Source organism: Mirounga leonina, unplaced genomic scaffold, assembly GCF_011800145.1.
Source record: "Mirounga leonina isolate KUSES-001 unplaced genomic scaffold, KU_Mleo_1.0 Mir_53, whole genome shotgun sequence".
Lineage (NCBI taxonomy): Eukaryota > Metazoa > Chordata > Mammalia > Carnivora > Phocidae > Mirounga > Mirounga leonina.
This window is the reverse complement of record NW_023270807.1, coordinates 84,568,481-84,590,607: the sequence shown is the minus strand read 5'-3', so window position 1 is coordinate 84,590,607 and position 22,127 is coordinate 84,568,481. Positions and strand designations below refer to the sequence as shown.

Genomic DNA, 22,127 nt, shown 5'->3' with positions numbered 1-22,127 from the left:
TCTAACAAGTGAGTTGAATGAATAAATGTGGTCAGCTTAGTAACTGCCAGGAAATGAGCTAGTTGCTAGGTACAGTACTGTTTTACTGCTCTAACTGCATCATGGTCTCTACAGTCAAAATTTCCCATTTGGATATCTCTGAAATAATTTTCATTCCAGAAGACATACCAAATGAAGTATTTTTCATTACCAGACTTGTTTCAGATGCTTGCTAGGATAAGGACCCTTGTTACCAAAACACTATATAGATATGCCTATAGAGTAAAGCAAAGCATATTTTCTTCTGTTTTTCCCCCCTTTTTTTATCCAGATAAAATTGACGTATAACATTATATTAGTTTCAGTTGTACAACATAATGATTTGATATTTGTACACGTTGCAAAATGATTGCTGCAGTAAATCTAGATAACATCCATCACTATACACAATCACAAATGCTTTTTCTTGTGAGGAGAACTTTTCAGATTTACTCTCTTAGCAACTTTTAAATATATAATACAGTATTATTAACTATAGTCATCATGCTGTACTTTACATCCCCAGGACTTATTTATAACAGGAAGGTTGTACCTTTTGACCACCTCCACCCATTTCACCTACCCCCTCCTTCCCCCACCTCTGGCAATCACCAATCTGTTTTCTATATCTTTGTGTTTGAGTTTGTTTTATTTTGGTTTGTTTTCTCTTCAGATTCCACACAGAATTAAGAGCATGTAGTATTTGTCTTTCACTGTCTGACTTATTTCACTTAGTATAATGCCCTCAAGGTCCATCCATGTTGTCACAAATGGTAAGATTTCATCCTTTTATATGGCTCTATAATAACACTGCATATATATGCACATATACATATATATACACACACATATATATACGCACATATACATATATATACACACATATATATATACCACATTTTTATCCATTCATCCATTGATAAGACACTTAGGTTGCTACCATGTCTTTCTTGACTATTGTAAATAATGCTGCAATGAACATGGGATGCACATATGTCTCTTCAAGTTACTATTTTTATTTCCTTCTGATAAATATCCAGAAGTAGAATTGCTAAATCACATGGTAGTTCTGTTTTTTGAGGAACCTCCATACCCTTTTCCAGAGTGGCTGTACCAACTTATATTCCACCATCAGTACACAAGTTTCCCTTTTCTCTACATCTTTGCCAACACTTGTTATTTCTTATCTTTTTGATAATAATCACTCTGACAGGTATAAGCTGACATCTCATTGTGGTTTTGATTTGCATTTTCCTGATGATTAGAGATGTTGAGCACCTTTCCGTGTACCTGTTGGCCATCTGTACGTCTTCTTTGGAAAAATATTCAGACCCTCTACCCACTTGCTAACTGCTTGGTTCTTGGTTTTTAAGTTTTTTTGTTCTTGAGTTGTATGAATTCTTTATGTATTTTGAATATTAACTCCTTATCAGATATATGGTTTTTGTTTGTTTTTGTTTTGTTTTGTTTTTTTGGTGTTTTTGAGGAGTTCACTTTATTTTTTTCAAGGTTTTTTTTAAATTTTATTTTATTTTATTATGTTATGTTAGTCACCATAAAATACATCATAGTTTTTGATGTAGTGATCCATGATTCATTGTTTTTTCTCCCATTTGGTAGGTTGCTCAGAGCATTGTTTCTTCTTAAAAGCATATTTCCTTTAAAAAAAAATACTCTGTAGAAGAAAGCAATAGCAAGCCTTCTACCTTCTTTAAAATTAAGTTGAAAAGATACAGTATGAACAGACTCAATAACAATGCCATTTTCTTAATTTTTCAATGTGTATAACTTGAGATTTTATCTGATTTTTGGCACCAGGATTCCTATATTCTGTTAACTTCTTGGCAAGAACCACATGGCATGTTTCCTTGTTGAGAGTTCATTACATCTCTAGATTTATTTGATTCACTTTTCAAAATTTGAAGGAAAACTCATTTATAACAAAGGTGGAAGAAAGTAGAGAGAACCCAAAGCAAAGAATTATTTAAGAAGCTACTTCTCTTTTTCTGATTCTGAAGTCCCAATGCTATAAGGAAAGCACTGTTAAAGCTAACTATTATTGAAACAACAGACCACCTTGTGGTACTACTGCTCTGTGTTCCCAAAACTCTTCTCCCTCCCAAGCACACAGTTAGATGACATTGCCATTCCCCTTGCTCTTGGGGCCATGGCTGCATGACTGGGTCCTCTTGCCTGAATTGATCCTATAATTCAGGCTGAAGCATTAAGAAACTCCCATGTGATCCTCTGGCTGGCTGTGGAGAAGCCATTAGAAGACTCTGAGGTCCTAAGATGGTGGAGGAAGCCTGGATTTTTGAATGACCACAAGATAGGCTGCTCGCTGGTCCACTCTGTATCAGATGTTAAGCCACTGAAATTTGGGAGTTTATTACAGTAATCACTGTTACTTAGCTCAGGTAAAGTATTGTTAGAAATGGTGCTCCCCAGAGGTAACTGGCACGTAGTCTTATCAAAGGCATTTCCTCCAGATATCTGGCAGGAGGGCATGTAAAATATACCTATTGCACAGCATCAAGAAATCTATTTTACTCGGGGCGCCTGGGTGGCTCAGTTGGTTAAGCGACTGCCTTCAGCTCAGGTCATGATCCTGGAGTCCCTGGATGGAATCCCGCATCGGGCTCCCTGCTCGGCAGGGAGTCTGCTTCTCCCTCTGGCCCTCCCCCGTCTCATGCTCTCTATCTCATTCTCTCTCTCAAATAAATAAATAAAATCTTTAAAAAAAAAAAAAAGAAATCTGTTTTACTCAATGACTACCACAGCATGGCAAAAGTAATTTAAGGCTTCCGAGAACTAGGGAACAAGTTCTTAAATAGAAGTTGAAATGACTTGCAATGCACCTGTTTAGTGACTAAGAACTTTTCTTCATTCTTCAAATCAAATTTAAGCTTAAACTCTCCCCTTTTTACTCCCAATGAATCCAATAAGTATAGGTAATAAATCTGATAGTACTTCTGAATCTTTCTTTATCAATCAGAAGAATCTTCCAAAGACTTCTCTGAATATCACGACCAACCCATGACATATTTCCTCTTAAAACTATAAAATACATCCATCCACACATACTTTTTGAATGTCTATTATGTCCAAAGCACTGAGATAATTCTGTGAAGGAAGAAAAGCAGAATATATGGAGCCTCCAATCCCTTCATAATTCAATCCGTGGTTTTTTTATATTGTCACATATATACCTATGGTGATCAAGAAAGATCTTGGATGTAAGATGTAGGTGAAGGTAGGTGAGACAGAAACAGAATGATGGAGTGGGAACCGAGGGATATGATAATGAGGAAGGTGAGGTAGGACCAGCTATTATTAACCGATGAAGGAATTAACCAGATATTCTGAGTTGAAGAGGTCTCCCCACTCCCCACATCTATACAGGTACCACCCGGCTCTGTGGCTCCTGAACTCTTCAGCCTTAAGGTTTCTAGACAGGTATTACATAACTCAATGACTGCTGAACTAGACTCCAACCCTGGAGTCCCTTGGACCAAGGCTTTTATAGGCTGAGGATCCTGGGAACAGTCCTGTGAAGGAACCCAGGCTCAAATGTTCCTGGCAGACTGAATTGGAGCCCAGGCTCTGATTGTTTACAACTCCCAATGGCACTAGGTAGATCAAGGTTTACATCTGTAGTTCTACGGCTTATGAGCAGATGATTTATAGGTCACTGCTCTAAACCTCTAGTCTCCTCAGTTATAAAACGGGAATGAAAAAAGGACATATCTCATAGGGTTATTATAAGAATTAAATGAGATGATAAAGGATATAGCAGCACTTGGCACATAGTAAGCACTCCAGAAATGGTAGCTGTTTTATCATTTCAGTGCCTCATACACGGAAGACCCAAGGTTCTAAGAGAAAAAAAAATGTCTTTAATTTCATCTAATCCTTTCAACCAACCCAAACATTAAAAACAAACAAAAAACTCCTTCATTATCTGAGTAACCTAATTACGAGCTAATCTAAAGAATGCTCTGAAAATACTTTTAAATACAATGAGATGGTTTGAAGACTTAACAATAACACCTTCATAATTTCCCTCTATTTTATGGTCATTAACAAATAACCTGACTCACAGGACAAGAAATTCTGGAGATTGCCTTGGGTGGCCTGAAGTAAGTTTGTTGAACAAACAGCACATCATTTTAGCTGGAAATTAATTTTCAGTATCCAATCAACTAAGGAAGAGATGTTAACCTTTCAGCTGCTCCAATGTCAGGAAGCCTGTGGTCTGTGCAGGGGTGGAGCAGTCAAGGAAGGTAGTGGAAGGATGGGGGGCGTGGCATTCAGAATGCTCACAGAAAGGGCTCATTATCAGTCATCATGGGACTACTTAGTCTTTGCCAACCAGAATGGCTCTCCCTGTACTTAGAAACTGATATCTGCCTTGCTTATCTTGCCTCATATCCCACAAGGAATAGCTGATAACACAGGGAAGTGAATTTAGAACTCTTAGCACTTACCTCTCATTTGCAAACTAATCCTGATCTTCCCCCTTTACTCTTTCTAGAAGATCCTTACATTAGAAAGCCTATGAGACCCATCCCAGTGGCTAAAGAAGTATACCAATTTTTTTTTTAAGATTTTATTTATTTGACAGATGGAGACACAGCAAGAGAGGGAACACAAGCAGGGAGAGTGGGAGGGGAAGAAGCAGGCCCCCCACCGAGCAGGGAGCCCAATGCGGGGCTCCATCCCAGGACCCTGGGATCATGACCTGAGCCGAAGGCAGATGCTTAACGACTGAGCCACCCAGGTACCCCAAGAAGTATACCAATTTTTAAAAAATAAATGGAAGTTTAAAATTATTACTCTCAATTATTCATGTACAAAACTTGTTCTTTGTGAGTTATACCTGTCAGATTATTAACCTGAGATAAAAGACTTCCTGCCTTCAGCAGGTGTCCAGTTTTCCTGACACAGCACAGGCATATAGCTCACTGAGAACAGTTACATTTTACTAGATTCTAAATAAAGTCAAAAGAATAGACTCATGTCAAACAAACCCCCTAAAACATATTAGCTATTTCTTTCCTTGGGGCTCAGTTTCCTCTTCTGAAAAGTAAAGGAGTGAAAGTAGATGATTTTTGAAGTTTCCAAAGGTAAAATTCTGAGATTCTCTCTTGAGCCAATATCCTCCATTAGCAGTGAATCATGGGGACTTCCAAAATAATCTAGTCAAACCTAATACAATGCTAGAAGCCCCACCACAATGTCTGTTTGATCATCTCCATTGGAAGAAAATTTACTACCTCCTGAGGCAGTCTAATCAAACTTCCAACAATTATTTTCACTGGAAGGTTCTTTCTTCTATTAAGTTGAAATCTATTTCTCTGTAATTTTCATGTATAGATCCTGAAAACTGAATGTTGTAATCATACCTCTCTGTATCAGGCTTGCTATATTGAATTTAACAATTTCCTTATCTAGCCTCAAAATAAAGTGTGTGTATACACACACACATATATATATATACCTTTGTATACTGCTTTATATAACCTTTGTATATTGCTATAGCTGAAGAGTAGAAACATTATTTCTTAAGTTATGAGGTCTTGAACTACATTCTCTACACCTATATGTTCTACGTCCTCTCTACCTACCTATATGTTCTATGTCCTCTATATCTGTATGTTCTACATCCTCTGTACTTATATGTTCTTTCCAAATTCTAACTTCCAACAAGCATAACAACAATCATCAGATGTTCAGAAGCACATTCATGTTTATTACAACACAGAAAAAGTTCCATATAAACACCTGCATTTTCATGTGGATTTTGTATACATATGCTTTATGAACAAGTAAGTGAATAAATAAAAGGTATGTGGCATATGCATATATTTGTAAAGGATGATCTTTAAATATCCAGAAAGCACTGTTAAATTGATTCAAGCATCATTTTACCACAACCACTTAGTTCTAATGTCTTTGAAACTTTATCACATTACACATGCAAGAGAGCTCTTACAAGCCAGGTTTTAAGCTAATGAGTTCTATTCAGTTAAACTCTGAATAATAACATATTCATTTTTGTTTATTCTTATTTGCTACAGCTATAGTCATCCACAACACTCTAAATGCTGGAATCCAAATCCTTCTTCACATTAATCCTAATCACTTTTCTAGGAATTTGGATTTGTCTGATTGCTTCTATACTTTCAAATCAACATTATATTTCTTATAAAGTCAGAAATAGCTGAACTTACTGAATATTTTGCTTCTAGAGAGCACAAAATGAGCAACAGCAACATTCATAGGTAAGCATTTAATATATCTTTTTCAGATTATTAATAAAGTGAGGAGTTGCATTTGTACTCACAGTTGGTACTGGAAACATACCTCAGCACTTCTGTGTTTCAGAATAATCTTGAGGGAGAAATTTAAAAGTATTTGTGAGCGCTTATGAGGTCAAAGGTAATGCTAGGCAAAGCAACAAAATAAACTTTGCTATGAACATCGTGTTTCAGCAGTCTCATTTGTAAAATGGAAGTAACACCACCAAATTCTTGTGCCTGATAAGGTGTTTATAGCCACCAGAGGAGGAAAAAGCATAAGAAAGATACTTAGAAAGTATCATATAGACATTAAGACATTAAATTAGTTGCCATTACTATTGCCATCCATATAAGTACCGTTCTTATTTTAATATTAACCTAAATGTCTGAATCCCATATTTAAAAAAAAAAATTCAAGCTAGAATTTTCTGGAGGACAAATTTTCTCAAGACATTTTAGAATTTCCTGCTTATTTTACTTCTAGCCAAAAGTACTGTGAAAACAGCCACTCTTGTAATTCTTTCACACCTCTGTTTCTAATCCTGGCCAGACTCTCAAATACGAAATAGATGTGTTAAGATAGTCAGGGGAAAAGTTCAGTGGGTGCTACTGAAACTCTAAAACAAACTCTGGAACAAAAGTGATGGTAGCAATTTTTTGGCACTCAGTTTGTGCTCCTTCCATCTATTGAGATGGTCAACCTGCCCTAATTTCTAGAGTTTTGATGATTAAACAGTTTAATTGCCTATCATGTTTTCCTTATACTTGTAATCCTGATTTCCAGCACTGAAATCCTCTATCTGTCCAAAGCAATGGAACATATAGGAGCATTCAAACCTTGCCAGACTTGAAAACTTTAAGGCTACACATCTAACATTCAGTAACTCTAGTAATAGAAGCACTTGACAACAAATTATGTTTTATTTATTGCCACTAATACTCACTCTAACAAGAATTCACAAGAAGGTCAAGAGAATCTGGAAAGGGCATGAGGGCCATCTTGTTCTGATGGAAGAATCTCAATGCCCAGTGATTTCCCTCTAGCTTGCACTAAGATCTTGGAGTGATAAAGGAGTTTATGTCAACCTTCTTCAGCTAAAGAGAGAGGGCTATAGACAAAGGATAGGATGGAGAATAATACCAGGGGCGAGGAACGGGGGAAGAGAATTCTTAATGGTAAAAAAATACCCACAAACAAAATGGGAACTAATATTCAAGTAGATTAATTTTTGGTGTTTTGATGATGTCATTCTTTTAAGGGCCATTAGAAGTCACTGAGTTATTTAAAGAGCAAGGTTAGAAGGATTTAGGGGAACTATGAACCTGCAGTTTCCCAGAAACATAAAGCACGCATCTAGCCTAGTGTGCCTGTAAGTGTATAATTAAAGGAAGAAAGCCCAGTGCTTTCCTAGTCATGGCAGCCAGGACTCCTATGTTTTACTTTTTTACCTAAAAGAAGAAAAACAACAACAGTGAAACTAAAACCACCAAGTTCAATTCCATGGGCCAAATCCTAAAAATAGGTCAGACCCAGCTTTCTTAAGGAAAGAAATACAAAGTAAGAAAGAAAAAAAAAAAAAAAACCAGAAGATTGGAACTGCTTTTCAAAGTCGTCTGAATTTGATGCCAAGTCCACAAGGCGGCTGGGTTTTTAGGGTCTTTTGTGAGTTGTGTTAAGCTCTACACAGTCACCAGTGGCCATGTTCGTGATGCTGAGACGTGATAGGAAAGAAAAGGTTATTGAAAAGCATACCTGCTCAGTTCTTTATACCAATGCTCACAACATACAATTTCACTTCTCATGGACAAACTTCACAGCTTTAGTTTAGAGTTGCATATATTAGTTTTCCAGAAAGCCATACATAAAATGGTGGGATTAAACATATAAAACAGTTCATACTCTGCATTTTGAATATGGCTCTCAGTATGTATTTCTGCATGTATCACAAGGACCATGGTTTAAAATAACCCAGAGTTTATTTTACATTTGTGTCCCATATAGATATAGGGACACTACAAGAGGAAGCACTTTAGGATTATGATTCAGAACTTTGCTTCATTATCACAGCATCATTCATAATCCTCTTTAGTTTACAATATACTCCAAGATAGAGAGTTATGTTAGAGTAGTTTCCCTAATGGATCAACTCAGCCATGATTTTCATAAAGATGACATATCTATTGAGATCAAGAGAAAAGGCTCAGAAGGTCTCATGTTGTACATGCATCTGCCCTCTAGATTTACCTTTCAGCAAGCACTTATTGGGTATCTACAACCGTGCCATGTGCTACGCTGGACACAAAGATAAATAAGGAAATTGGCATGCATTAGTGGAAAAACCTAAAATAATTTATGTAGCATGCTTAGCTCATTGCCTGGCACAGAATAAGTCCTCAGTAAGTGTTCGCTACAGCACCACTGAAGACCCTCCTACATATGAAAACATTCCAAGATTGCTGGGCTTTCACTTTCCACAATCGATTGTGCTATCAATTTCACTTTTAATAGCAACAAGCTTTCTTCCTGCCAGGCAAAGGGGGCCAGACAAGTGTACAAAAACATACAATACAATGAGTAACATGATTAGAATGGAAAAAACAAAGTATTATAGTCGCTCAAAATAAGTTGTGGAAATGAGGAAAGATTACCTTCTTGTGGGAGTTAATATTTGATCTGGGTTTTGAAAGATGGGAAGTGGTTCAGTACGAGAGCTCAGCTAGGTTACAGATTACATAAAGGGAGTCCTCAGGCACTACAGCAGCTAATCTTGAATGCCAGGCTAAGAGCTTGTTTTAGATTTTATTCACCAAGGAATAGGGGAGTCAGTAATAGTATTTGAACAGGAAGTAAAATATACATATACATGTCCACCTATGTGTGTGTGTGTGTGTGCGTGCAACACTACACTACTCTAAAATACTTTTTTCCTTTCTGGTCTGTAACTTACATTCTAGGAAATAATATAATGGTCTGGCTGCAGGGGACAAGCTAGAAGAGCTGGAGGTGCATAGCAGGCTCTCTGAGGTCAGGAACTGCTTCCTGGTCTGTGGTTGGCTGGAGTACAGGCCTAGGATGGGTGACAACCTGGACCTGGTAGCTCCTGGAGCAGACATCACCTCAGGAGATCTATGGATACACTCGGAGTAGGATGGATGAAACCCTTGGACCCTGCCTGCCCAGGTCCCAGGAGAGATGCCTGATTTGTTCTGGAGCATTTGCACAGGAGGGACTGTAGTAGAAGATTAAACTACTAGCTGCTCCAGAGGCTGGGATAGAGCTCCTGCTTAGATCTGGAGGGATGTGGAAAGACAGAAAGGTTTCTGGTCTTTATCTTAAGAGTCGGATGATTCTTTGTCTACTCTTTGGTGTATTAGTTTCCTAGGACTGCTGTAACAAACTGGGTAAGTTAACACAACAGAAATTTATTCTCTCAAAGTTCTGGAGGCTAGAAGTCCAAAATTAAGGTGTTGGCAGAACCATGCTCTCTTTGAAGGCTTTGGGGAAGGAATCGTTCCTAGCTTCTTCTAACTTCTGGTGATTGCTGGCAATCCTTCGTGTTCTTTGGCTTGTAGATGCATCATTCCAATCTTTGCCTCTGCCTTTACGTGGCCTTCTCTCCCGTGTGTGTCTGTGTCCAAACGTCCCTCTTCTTATACAGATACCAGTTACCAGTCATTAGATTAGGGCCCACACCAATCCAGTGGGACTTCATCTTAACTTGATTTTACCTGTAAAGACCCTTTTTCCAAATAAACTCATATTCACAGGTTCCAGAGATTGGGACTTCAACATATCTTTTTTGGGGAACACAATTCAACCCATAATTATTGGCTCGTAGATTACTAAAGAGAGTATAGAGTGTCTCCTACCAACACTTACTGGTGGTTTCTGATCCAGTGACCTGATATCTTAACTGCGGACTTACAGAGCCATAAGTATTCAGGATTCTGGGAGGCGGTGACACAAAACTCCACAAGTGCCTGGAAAAAAACAGCCTCCAACCTCCCAAGACTTCTGATCTCCCCACTACAAACTATCCAAGAGTTGAGTCTCCAGAAGGAAGGAAGCTACAATTAGAAGTGAGATCCACCTGAAGTGATGAAATTTAAGACAACCCCATCCTGTTTTATAGCTCTGTTTACCTCAGTCCCCACCACCCCCCCCAGGAGGTACACTCCCTGGCCACCTCTCATTGCTCAGACTGAGCTGGACAGTTTTCAAAAGCTTATGCAAGGACACAGGTATGAGGGCTAAGGAGACCTCATGACGCTCACCTGCAAGAGGGGATGTGGTTAAGCTATCTGTCCTGAGATGGGTGAAGGAAATGCACCAGAAGGGAGTTTTAGGACCATTACTGACCTGTGCATAGATAGAAATGTTGGTCAATTTCTACTTTACACTTTTGTTTGACAAATTCTTAAAAAGAGTTTTGTTCGCCAAAACTCTGCATTTTTCTCTAAACTAAAAAAAAGTCAGAGAAGTTTTATTATTGCCTTTTAATTGCCAGCTCAGAATCAGAATCTCATGTGTTAGAGATTCAACATATGGGTGAGAGGGTTACAGGAACAGACTTTAACCCTATCCTTAGGATGTGCTTATATTTCCACTGACCCATGTTGACTGCTAATGACAGCTGATGGGATTTATCACAATTGTAACAAATTCTTTGTTTAGTAACTTATAAAAATTGTTTCAAGTCTGCTTACCTTCCTAAATGCTAAGTACCATGAATATTGGGTCTTTATCTATTTAATTTGCTTCTATAACCCTAGTATGGTGCTCAATATATAGTAGGAGTTCAATAGATACTTGGGAAATGATTATAGGCCAAAAGGAAATAGAAATGGAGACCCAATAAGTCATTGTGCAGTTATGGACTTGGTCATTACATGAATATGAATCAGCCAGGATTACTGAGCTGGGAAATTGTTGACTTTAAAGGTGGACAGGCATAGAGTTGACTTGATCTGTATCCCACATAAAACTAAGGCACCAAATCCAGTGTCCAGCACCAATTTAGAACATATGTAGCTAAAAACTTGCTCATATTTTGAATTCAAATCCAAACTTATTTTATTTATTTTATTTATTTATTTTTTTTAAAGATTTTATTTATTTATTTATTTATTTATTTTTTTTTTTAAGATTTTATTTATTTGACAGAGAGAGACACAGCGAGAGAGGGAACACAAGCAGGGGGAATGGGAGAGGGAGAAGCAGGCTTCCCGCCGAGCAGGGAGCCCGATGCGGGGCTCGATCCCAGGACCCCGGGATCATGACCTGAGCCGAAGGCAGACGCTTAACGACTGAGCCACCCAGGTGCTCCCAAACTTATTTTAAAAAGTGATAAAATCTATATTCATATGAGTTTATAGAAATTTCTTAATTGATAAAGAAACTAATAACAAATACTACAAATGAATCCACTCTACTGCAGCCCATTATTTGTATATCATTGTAAAGTATTAGCATGATTTTATTGTTAGTTTTGTATTTTACCTATACTTATTAGTACTCCCCTTAAAATAGATTACCACATCTAGTTCAGGGGTCTACACCAATATGGACATAGTAATTTTTCATAGCTTTATTCATTAAAATTAGTGAGTATTTGTGCTTTCACTGTACAATTCTTCTAACTTTCCTGTATGTCTGAAAATTTTCATAACAATATTTTAAGAAAAATAAAGTTAGAAAAGAAGAATAGATATGGGTCATTTATTGTCACTGAACAGACAGCACATACTTACTTAAAATGTTATATATTAATGAAATGACTAGATATGTACTTTTTAAACTCTTGCTTTCACATTTATCAGCATGCTCTTCCACTTAATTGCTCTGCAAACCTTGGGCAAGTAATTTCTCTGAGTTTCTTCTGGAACACAAGAATATGTCACATGCCCAAAGGTAGTCAGTTGGGTCAGATGATATCTTGGTATTATTTGACATAATTTCCTGATTAATGTTAATAGAAGCAGAGTATAAAACTCCAATTGCCTTAATCTGCTAACAGATATAAGTCCCTCCTGTGTGTGTGAGTGCTGAACCATAGGAAATTGCTATTTTTATACTGAGAAATTGTCAAATATCAGAGATTTCCTCAGATCCAACATAATATGTACTGATATATATAAAACAACTTCTACCAGATACTCTATTTACTCAACAGGTACTTACTTGGCACCTACTTTATGTCAGCAATAAGCCTCCTTGTATGTCAGAAACAAAGAAGAAGAGGAGTATATAGTGCAGTCTCTTTCTCCCCAGGTATATGATCTAACAGCAATGCTCATCATGTGCCATGCAAACACAGAGAACAGACCACTAACCCTGACTGTGCCACTGAAGAGGACTTACTGAAGACATAATAGGAGTCTCTCAGAAAAGGGAAAGAAAGGTAAGGGCACTAAGGCACCACTGTGAGATGGCATGAAGGTATGAGAGGATTTATCCTGTCAGGGAATAATGAGACACTCAGGGTAACAGAAGCATAGTGTAAGGGGCATGGATGAGGGCTCTGAGACAGGAGGAATAGATTGGGTCCTAGTATAAAGGTCATGCTAAGAAGTTTAAGATTTTATCTTATTTATAATCTCATTATCAGCTTTGATTTTGAAAAAGATTAATTTTAGATAGATAACCAGTGACAATGTGAATGATACATTAAAACTGGGAGAAGCAGGTCTCCAGGTGACAAAATAGGAGGCTGTTGCAAATGAATGAGAGCCTGAGGGCAGAAAAGAGAGGCTGGATTCACAGAGATTTCTGGCAATAGAACTGACAAGATTTGGTAACAATACCAAATATATCTGTCATCAAATTGGGGAACTTTTAGGTCGTGGTTTCCTCAAATCTTTTCTGCATTGTTTTCTATCTCCTTTCAGACTCCACTTATATTCACGTTAGACCTTCTGATATTGTCCTACAAGTGACAGAGTCTTTGTTTTTATTTTAAATCTTTCCCCTCTTTGTTATTTAGACTGAATAATTGCTATTATCTATCTTCAAGTTCATTGATTCTTTCTGCCATCTTCAATTTGCTTTTTTTTTTTTTTTAAGATTTTATTTATTTGACAGAAAGAGACAAAGTGAGAGAGGGAACACAAGCAGGGGGAGTGAGAGAGGGGGAAACAGGCTTCCCGCTGAGCAGGGAGCCCAATGTGGGGCTCGATCCCAGGACCCCGGGATCATGACCTGAGCCGAAGGCAGATGCTTAACGACTGAGCCACCCAGGCGCCCCTCAATTTGCTCTTAAACCCATCTAATTTTTCTTTCCTTTCAGATACTGCATTTTTTAGTTCTATAGTTTCCACTTGGTTCTTTTTTAGAGTTTCTATTTCTCTGTTGAAATTTTCTCTACTGACTTATTGTGATCATATTTTTCTTTACGTTTTTATATAGTTGTAATAGCTGCTTTAAAATCTTGTCTGCTAATTCCAATTTCTTGGAGTAATTCTCTACTGATTACCTTTGCTCTTTAGTATGGGTATCACTTTCTGTTTTCCTCATATTTAGTCATTTTGTTTTGCAACCTGAATCCTGTAGAGAATACGTTACATTTCTCTGCAGATTACTGATGTCTTATTTGTTTTCACAGGAAGATATCATGACAAACTTAAACTCCAAATTCTGTTTGCCCTGCATTGGTCAGCAGCTGAACCCCCTGTTCAATCCCTTCAATCTTAGGTGGCTGTTCCCTACCACACATGCATACCTCACAAGTCAACCAGATATTTGGACAGAGTTAACATGCAGAATTCGGGGCTCTCCTTCTGTGTCTCTGTCCTTTCTGGGATTTTCACCTCACTCTCCAATTGCTATGGTAACCCTCAATACAGTGCTGACTGGAGCTGCCCTCAGGTGACAAATATTGAATATGGAAAGCTCACTGGGCACTATTCTGCTTCCAAGTACCAATGCTTCTCCAGTTTCTGTCCACCTTTGTTTGTCCTCCAGTAGCTTCAGATAGTTATTTTATATATATATACACACTTTAATATATACATATGTATATATATATATATATATATACACTCACACACATAACATGTGTGTATGTATCTCTGTGTGTTTATAAAATTATGTGTATATTGTGTGGGTGTGTGTATAATTGTTATCACTAGAATGTTGATCTGATCTGAGCTACTCTGTGACTACCAAGAAAACCCATACCTAATGTAAGACTAGATGTATTCTGTTTAGAAAGTAACTAGAGGAAAAAATCAGTAAGTAATAAAGTCCTTAAATGAAAAGTGAAATATATTACCAAAAAAATAATAATAATAATAACCCTAAAGAAAAGTAAGCAAAAGAATGAACAAATATTTCACAGAGGGGGGAAACACAAATGGTCAATAAACATATAAAAAATGATCAACTCTAGCAACAGTCAAGTAACTTCAAATTAAGATAACAATATTATACCTATTTTTAACAAAAATTAAGACAACTAACAAAACCAAGATATGGATCAATGGGTATCTGTATACAGTACTTATAGGAAGATAAAAATTGTACAGTGGAAAATAACTTGATACTGTTTTGAAAAGTTCATCATTTGCTATTCCATTCCAAAATATACACAACCTAGAAAATCTCTTTGGGCATCAGGAGTACTACAATGCTCAGGGAAGCATGTTTCACAATAACATAAAAAAATCAGGGAATCCAAGTATTCACTTACAAAAGAGTGGACAAATTTTGATACATTTTCAAAGTTAATATTACACAACAATGAAAAGAATGAACTACCACTAGACATTAATATGTATTATCTTAGAAACAGTATCAAGTAGAAAAAGACTAGATACATACATTAGGAAACCATTTTTATAAAGCTCAAAAAACAAGGAACTAAATAATATCTCATTTCAATTCATATGGCTACATAGTAAAATAATTATTTTTTTACAGATTTTATTTATTTATTTATTTATTTATTTATTTATTTATTTATTTATTTGAGAGAGTACACACAGGGGGAGAGGGAAAAGGAGAGGGAGAAGCAGACTCCCTGCTGAGCAGAGAGCCCAACGTGGGGCTCAATCCCAGGACCCTGAGATCATGACCTGAACCAAAGGCAGATGCTTAACCAACTGAGCCACCCAGATGTTCCAGTAAAACTATTTTTTAAAGAGAATAATTAATGAAAAATTCAGCATAGAGGTCACCTCTGGGGAAGAAACAAGAGGTGGATAAGTAAAGAATAAAAATGTATTGGTATTTTTCTAATTCTTAAGGAAGGGATGGGTTCACAGGTATTCCTTTGAAAATATGATTCATAAATTATTCATATTTACATATAATCTTTCGTATGCCTAAAGTAAAATATTAAAATGTAGAAGAGGCAGATAATGAATGGAACTTGAAAAAAGATGAATAAAAGCATAATACCAGGAAGGATATCTTGCTGTCATGTTTTTAGCTGAGTAAATACTACTTGGCTAGATATATTTTTTGTCAATCCCAACTAAAATAACATTTAAGTAATTAGGAACTCAGATGTCTTTTAGAATTAGCACATTTTTTCAAGTAATAAGGCTTTCAAAAGTCATATTTGTGTCAGAATTGACATTCTGAATATTCATAACATAGTAGCTTGTATAAAACATTTTTTGATGAACTATTTTTTTTAAGATTTTATTTATTTATTTGACAGAAAGAGAGAGAGAGCACAAGCAGGGGGAGCGGCAGGCAGAGGGAGTAGCAAACTCCCCACTGAGCAGGGAGCCCAACACAGGGCTTGATCCCAGGTCCCCTAGATCATGATCTGAACTGAAGGCAGATGCTTAACTGACTGAGCCACCCAGGTTCCCCTTGATGAACTAATTTTGACTTCAATTTTCTGTACAAACGTCTGGCACTTGAAACTTAGTACTTAAGTTTATTATTTAAATAGGCCCTCCCCTTTGGTTTACAACTAGTTTGGCAGTGTATACTAAGCAACTATTGTTACTGAGACAGAAAATATTAAAATTCATCATTCCCAAATAAGGTTTCTGAGTTAAGTTCTCTCCTACCCCAAAATCTTGTCTAAACTGATGTGTTTCTTCTTTTCAAAATGTGGGTCATTTTGAAAGAAATGCTTTCATAAGAAAACCATATATGATTAATGATAATTTGAAAAGGTACCCTAAAATTCTGTGGTCTTCTGAACATCACACGTTGAAAGAAAGCTATTTGGGATCATATTGTAAGCTTCCCAAAATGGCCAAGGAGCCTTTTTCTAGTGATGTTATAGAGTTCATTTTGAAAGCAGCTGGAAATATTTAAGGAAACAGTCACAATTTAGAATGTAATTAGATTCTTAGTCATCAGGGTAAAGAACATACCGGACAACAATCAGTATGCCAGGTTTTTTCAGACCAAGGACGGAAAGTGAACTGCAAATCTAGAAAAGATTTACAGAATGGAAAAACATTCTTACTTCTTTCTTCTACTTACCAAGTATGTTTTAAGTTCTCATGGGTTGGTTTCTCCAATCTGATGATACTGGAACACTGAAAAATTAAAGTATAAGTGATTAAGAGCAGGGAAAAGTTGAGATCCTTCCTACTCAAGTGTGGTTTGCGGACCAGATGGGATCTTGGTTGAAATTCAGAACCTTGGGGCCACCCATACTCACTGAGTCAAAATCTTCATTTCCACAAGACCCCCACATGATTTATGTGCACATTAAATTGAGGGAGTCTATTTAGATTAAGTCTATTTCAAATAAAGTTACATAAAAATCATTTGCTTTTCTTTGGGTTATTATATTCCACAGAAATGCTTATGAATAATAAGGAAGGCCTAAAGAGAGATGGTGCTCTTTGCTTTTCCTCTCTCTTCTAACTAAAACAAAAAATGATTATTATATCTCCTTTCCTGGATATTCATTTTTGTGAACTGGGAAAGTTAGAAAAGCAGGTGTTTCCCTTAGGATGAAGGATACACACAAGATCTTCAAGGGCAGATATTAAACTAGAATTATTATTCTGTTAAAAATCCTTTCCTGTTAAACGACAGACGTTGGTGGGGATACAGAGAAAGGGGAACCCTCCTACACTGTTGGTGGGAATGCAAGCTGATGCAGCCACCCTGGAAAACAGTATGAAGGTTCTTCAAAAAGTTGAAAATAGAGCTACCATATATCCAGCAATTGTGCTACTGGGTATTTACCCCAAAGATACAAATGTACGGATCCAAAGGGGTACGTGCACCCCAAAGTTTATAGCAGTAATGTTCACAATAGCCAAACTGTAATAAGAGCCAGGATGTCCATCGATAGATGAATGGATAAAGAAGATGTGGTATATATATACAATGGAATATTATGCAGCCATCAAAAGGAATGAAATCTTGCCGTTTGCAATGACGTGGATGGAACTGGAGAGTGTTATGCTGAGCAAAATAAGTCAATCAGTGAAAGACATGTATCATATGACCTCACTGATATGAGGAATTCTTAATCTCAGGAAACAAACTGAGGGTTGCTGGAGTGGTGGGGGGTGGGAGGGATGGGGTGGCTGGGTGATAGACATTGCGGTGGGTATGTGCTATGGTGAGCGCTGTGAATTATGCAAGATTGTTGAATCACAGATCTGTACCTCTGAAACAAATAATACATTATATGTTAAAAAAAAGAAGAAGAAGAAGAAGATAGTAGGAGGGGAAGAATGAAGGGGGGGAAATTGGAGGGGGAGATGAACCATGAGAGACGATGGACTCTGAAAAACAAACTGAGGGTTCTAGAGGGGAGGGAGGTGGGAGGATGGGTTAGCCTGGTGATGGGTATTAAAGAGGGCACGTTCTACATGGGGCACTGGGTGTTATACGCAAATAATGAATCATGGAACACTGCATCAAAAACTAATGATGTAATGTATGGTGATTAACATAACATAATAATAAATAAATAAATAAATAAATAAATAAATAAATAAATAAATAAATAAATAAAAATCCTTTCCTGTTGTGTTTTCTTCTAAATTAAAAAAAGACCAAAACCCCACCCACTTATCCCATTAGACATTAACTTTTGAATGTATGAAGGTTGAGTTAAGAAGAATTGCAAGTACTCAGCTAAGATGTTGCCATTAGAGTTTATAGGTAACACAAAACTGAATGTTTTTTACTTAGAAACTAGTCTTTTCCTAATTTCCAGCAAGTCCTGTCAGTTCTAGGTCTGCTGAACTATGGGCACCTGTGCTCCATTTCCTCTGAAAGCCTTATCCAAATTATCACTGTCTCTCTCCAGGGCCAGAGCAAAAGCTTCCTAACCAACCCATACCCCCTTTCTTGCTTCCCTCTAGCCCTTCTCAGATGGCATTCGTGGGGGGGGGGGGTGCTCTGTAAACACAAGTCAGACCATCCCCTTCATGTCTCACACCTTCCATAGCTCCTGTGCAATGGCCCAATGGACCCTGCATGGAAAGGCGCCTGCTTCCCTTAACACAGGTACCCTCTCGCTCCCCCATGGTGCACCCACACCAGCCTCAAGCCCCTCTCCTGCCTCTGGTCTCTGTACTTCCTCCTCTCATCTCATCCCAACAAAAACACTCTGGCTCATTCTCATCTCTCAACTCGAAGGTTACCTCTGAGGGGCGGCCTCTCCTGGCCAGGCCACCTTACCTGAAATAGCACCTGCCCCTCATACCCTATCACTCCGTTGCCATCACTGTTTCTCTCCTAGTATCCTATAGTATAATCTGTAATAATCTCGTTGATTGGTTCTCTTGCTTATTGCCTAACTCCTCGGCTAGACTCTGTGATCAATGGAAATAGGGACTGGTCTACCTTCCTCACTGCCCTATCCCTAGCTCCCACGACAGCATCTGGCACATAGGGGTGCCCAGTAAACATGTGATGAATGAATCAATGAGTGAAATTAAAGGAATTAACATTATAAAGATATGATTCCTAGATGGTTATTAAACATATATTGTAGTTAATTATTTCTTTGTAACTTTATTCAAACAGAAAAAAAACTTAAAATATATCCCAGTGATATCACTGAACTATATATAAATCATTAATACCACCTTCATGTTTTTTCATCAGTCCATAATTATAATCGATACACATTGTGGCCACCAGACCAGGGAGAATTTATTGGTCACCCAAGTCATGCAGTCCAAATCACCTTTTATATTGCACACAAGTATTTTCCTAAGAATCATATCTAATGTCAGACTGACGATAGACACGGCTAGTTGTCTACCCAGTCAATCCATTTCCCCTCCCTAATAGACCTCTATTGTTTTTGGAACATAAACATGCCCAGATAACACTTCTCAGCCTGCCTTGCAGTCAGGTGAGCGCCATGAAACACATTTCTGGCCAAAGAGACAGAAACTTCAATCTTCAGAGAAAATTTTGCATTCTTGATAAAGATTCCACTAATTGCTCTGGGATGCTCCCCCTATTACCAACCTAGAACTTGAACATGGTGGCTTGAGCTACAGCAGCCCCCACTTAACCATGAGGAAAATATGAAGAGAAGCACAGAGATCTTGCTCCGAATAGCCTCAAGACACTGAACCAAAACCAGCAACTGATGCTTACCTTCAAATTTCTTGGTGAGCAAACATGACTTCATTTAAGCCATTGTTTTACAAGGTTTTCTGACACACTCTGCTACTTTAAAACCTGTAGTGAGTTTTTACTGACTACAAGATAAAGTCCAGACTTCTTCCTACTGAACCCAAGAGTTTTTGCAATCTTACCCAAGCCTTGTTCTGCCATCTCATCCCATCCCTCGGCCATGTCTTCCTAGATCCCCTCAACTACGTGCCCCCGCCAACGCTCCCCAAACTTTCAATGAGTCTGAACATCGCACCTTTCCCTATTATATCACACATCTCCCAACTCCTGTATATGCTACTCCTTATTCTCTCCATGAGAACCAGAACCATCTTTTAAGAACCAGTTCAAGCATCCTTCCCTCCACAAGCCTTCCACATCCCTCCGAGGCAGTGTCCTTGCTCATTCTTCTGTGCCTTCCAGTGCCATTACAACACTGTGACTTTTGCTACAACTATCTTGTTATGTGCCTGTTCCCTCTGGTCTGTGAGACACAGGCCTGGTATCTCATTCATCTTTGCATCTTAATTAAACACCTAACACACCACTGGTTACCACACCCCTAAAAATCATTCACCAAATAAAGGAATGAATGTCCTTCAGCCCATGGGTACTGTTTTGGAACCATTACATCTCACTGTGTCTCTCTATGAATAATTCATTTTTAAGCACCTACTATGTGCCAGACTCTACACTGAGCATTAAGGATAAAGCACCAGACAAAGGAGACAAAATTTTGTCCCTGTGTAGATATTCCTCCATTGACAAATCGAGTGCAAATCAAATAAAGGGTATTGCAGGATATCAACTCTGAGCAGTAATAAATCATGAAGGCAGAGATGATTATATACCCCAAGGCAGTAATGGAATGCAAAAAGTATCATTTAGAAAATAAAAGAGAAGGATCTAGTTACTACTACGGAGTAGAAGAGAGTAGAAGAGAAAAACTAAGATGAAACAAATACTTCTACTTATACACTCAGATACCCGTACAGTGATGTGTCTTACATGATTGTTACATTGTAACAGTCAAAATTTGGAAACAATCTAAATATTCCTCAATAGGGGATCCATTAAATAAAATATGGTAATTTCATACTACGGAATATTAGGTAGCCATTAAAAGAATGAGGAAGCCCTATAGCTACTGCTGTAGAAAAAAAACCCTCCAAGATATATAATGAAAAGAGAAAGGAAGCCACAGAATAACACAGATTGCAGAAGGAAGGAAGGAAGAAGGGAAGGAAGCAGAGGTGAAAACTGACAAAAGAAAAAAAACTGAATAGTACTGCATCCATGAAAGAAATTCAACTGGTAACTTCTTTCCCAAGGAAAAAACACCAGGCTCAGCTTTCATCCTTGATTCCTACAAATCATTCAAGGAAAAAATAATGCCAATCTTATGTAACATCTTCCAGAGAAAAGAAACAAGGAAATATTTACAAGCTCATTTTATGTGGACAGCATGTTGACATCGAAATCTGACAAGAATTTTATAAGAAAGAAATAAAACAAGAACAAGCCACTGCTTCCCATAAGCATAGCTGTAAAAATCATACACACAATATAAGCAAACTAAATCCAGTGGTCTATAAAAAGAATTAAACACCACAGCCAAGATTGGCTCCTCCCAGAAATGCACAGGCAATTTAATATTTGAAACCTACTAACAAAATTCAACATACTTACAGGGGAAAAAAAAGAAAAAGAAAAAACTCATATGGTCATCTCAAAAGATCCAGAAAAAAAAATCATTTGATAAAAGTCAACATTCATTCTTAGCAGGAAAAAACTCAACAAATTAGGAATACAAGGAACTTCCTTAACCTGATAAAAGATAGCTACAAGATCAAAGCAAATCAAAACAGAAAAATCCTACAGCACACATAGCAATTCATAGTGAAATAGGAAAAGACTAACCCACGTCCCACCCTCATTGTCATGAATATAATAAACTACAAAAGTATCTGCCATTAAATTGATAAACCAAATCAGAGAGAGCTGAGAAATAACAGAGATGCTCTAACATAAATGGCTGATATGTATAAGGTAATGACCAAATAAATAGGTATTCCAAAAATGTTTGTTGCATTATTTAATTAAATATACTCTGGAATTATAATCATTCTGCTCAGGAATAAGGGCAGTTCAATTTAAATGTGGCCCAGCAAATGAAATACAAAATTTGAAACAGAGCAATAGCAAATAGGTCGATTTATTTCTTGCGTATTTGTATTCGT

General features: G+C 37.4%; 1 long non-coding RNA gene across 1 annotated transcript in view; it reads right to left on the bottom strand.

Moving 5' to 3' along the window:
* LOC118000781 overlaps positions 1–22,127 on the bottom strand; it is a 141,242-nt gene that overhangs the window by 81,579 nt on the left and 37,536 nt on the right. The window contains exons 2-3 of the long non-coding RNA XR_004676556.1: positions 16,768–16,823; positions 6,365–6,411 (exon numbers count right to left, since the gene is read on the bottom strand). This is a non-coding gene — a long non-coding RNA (uncharacterized LOC118000781). The remainder of the gene's footprint in view (positions 1–6,364; positions 6,412–16,767; positions 16,824–22,127) is intronic.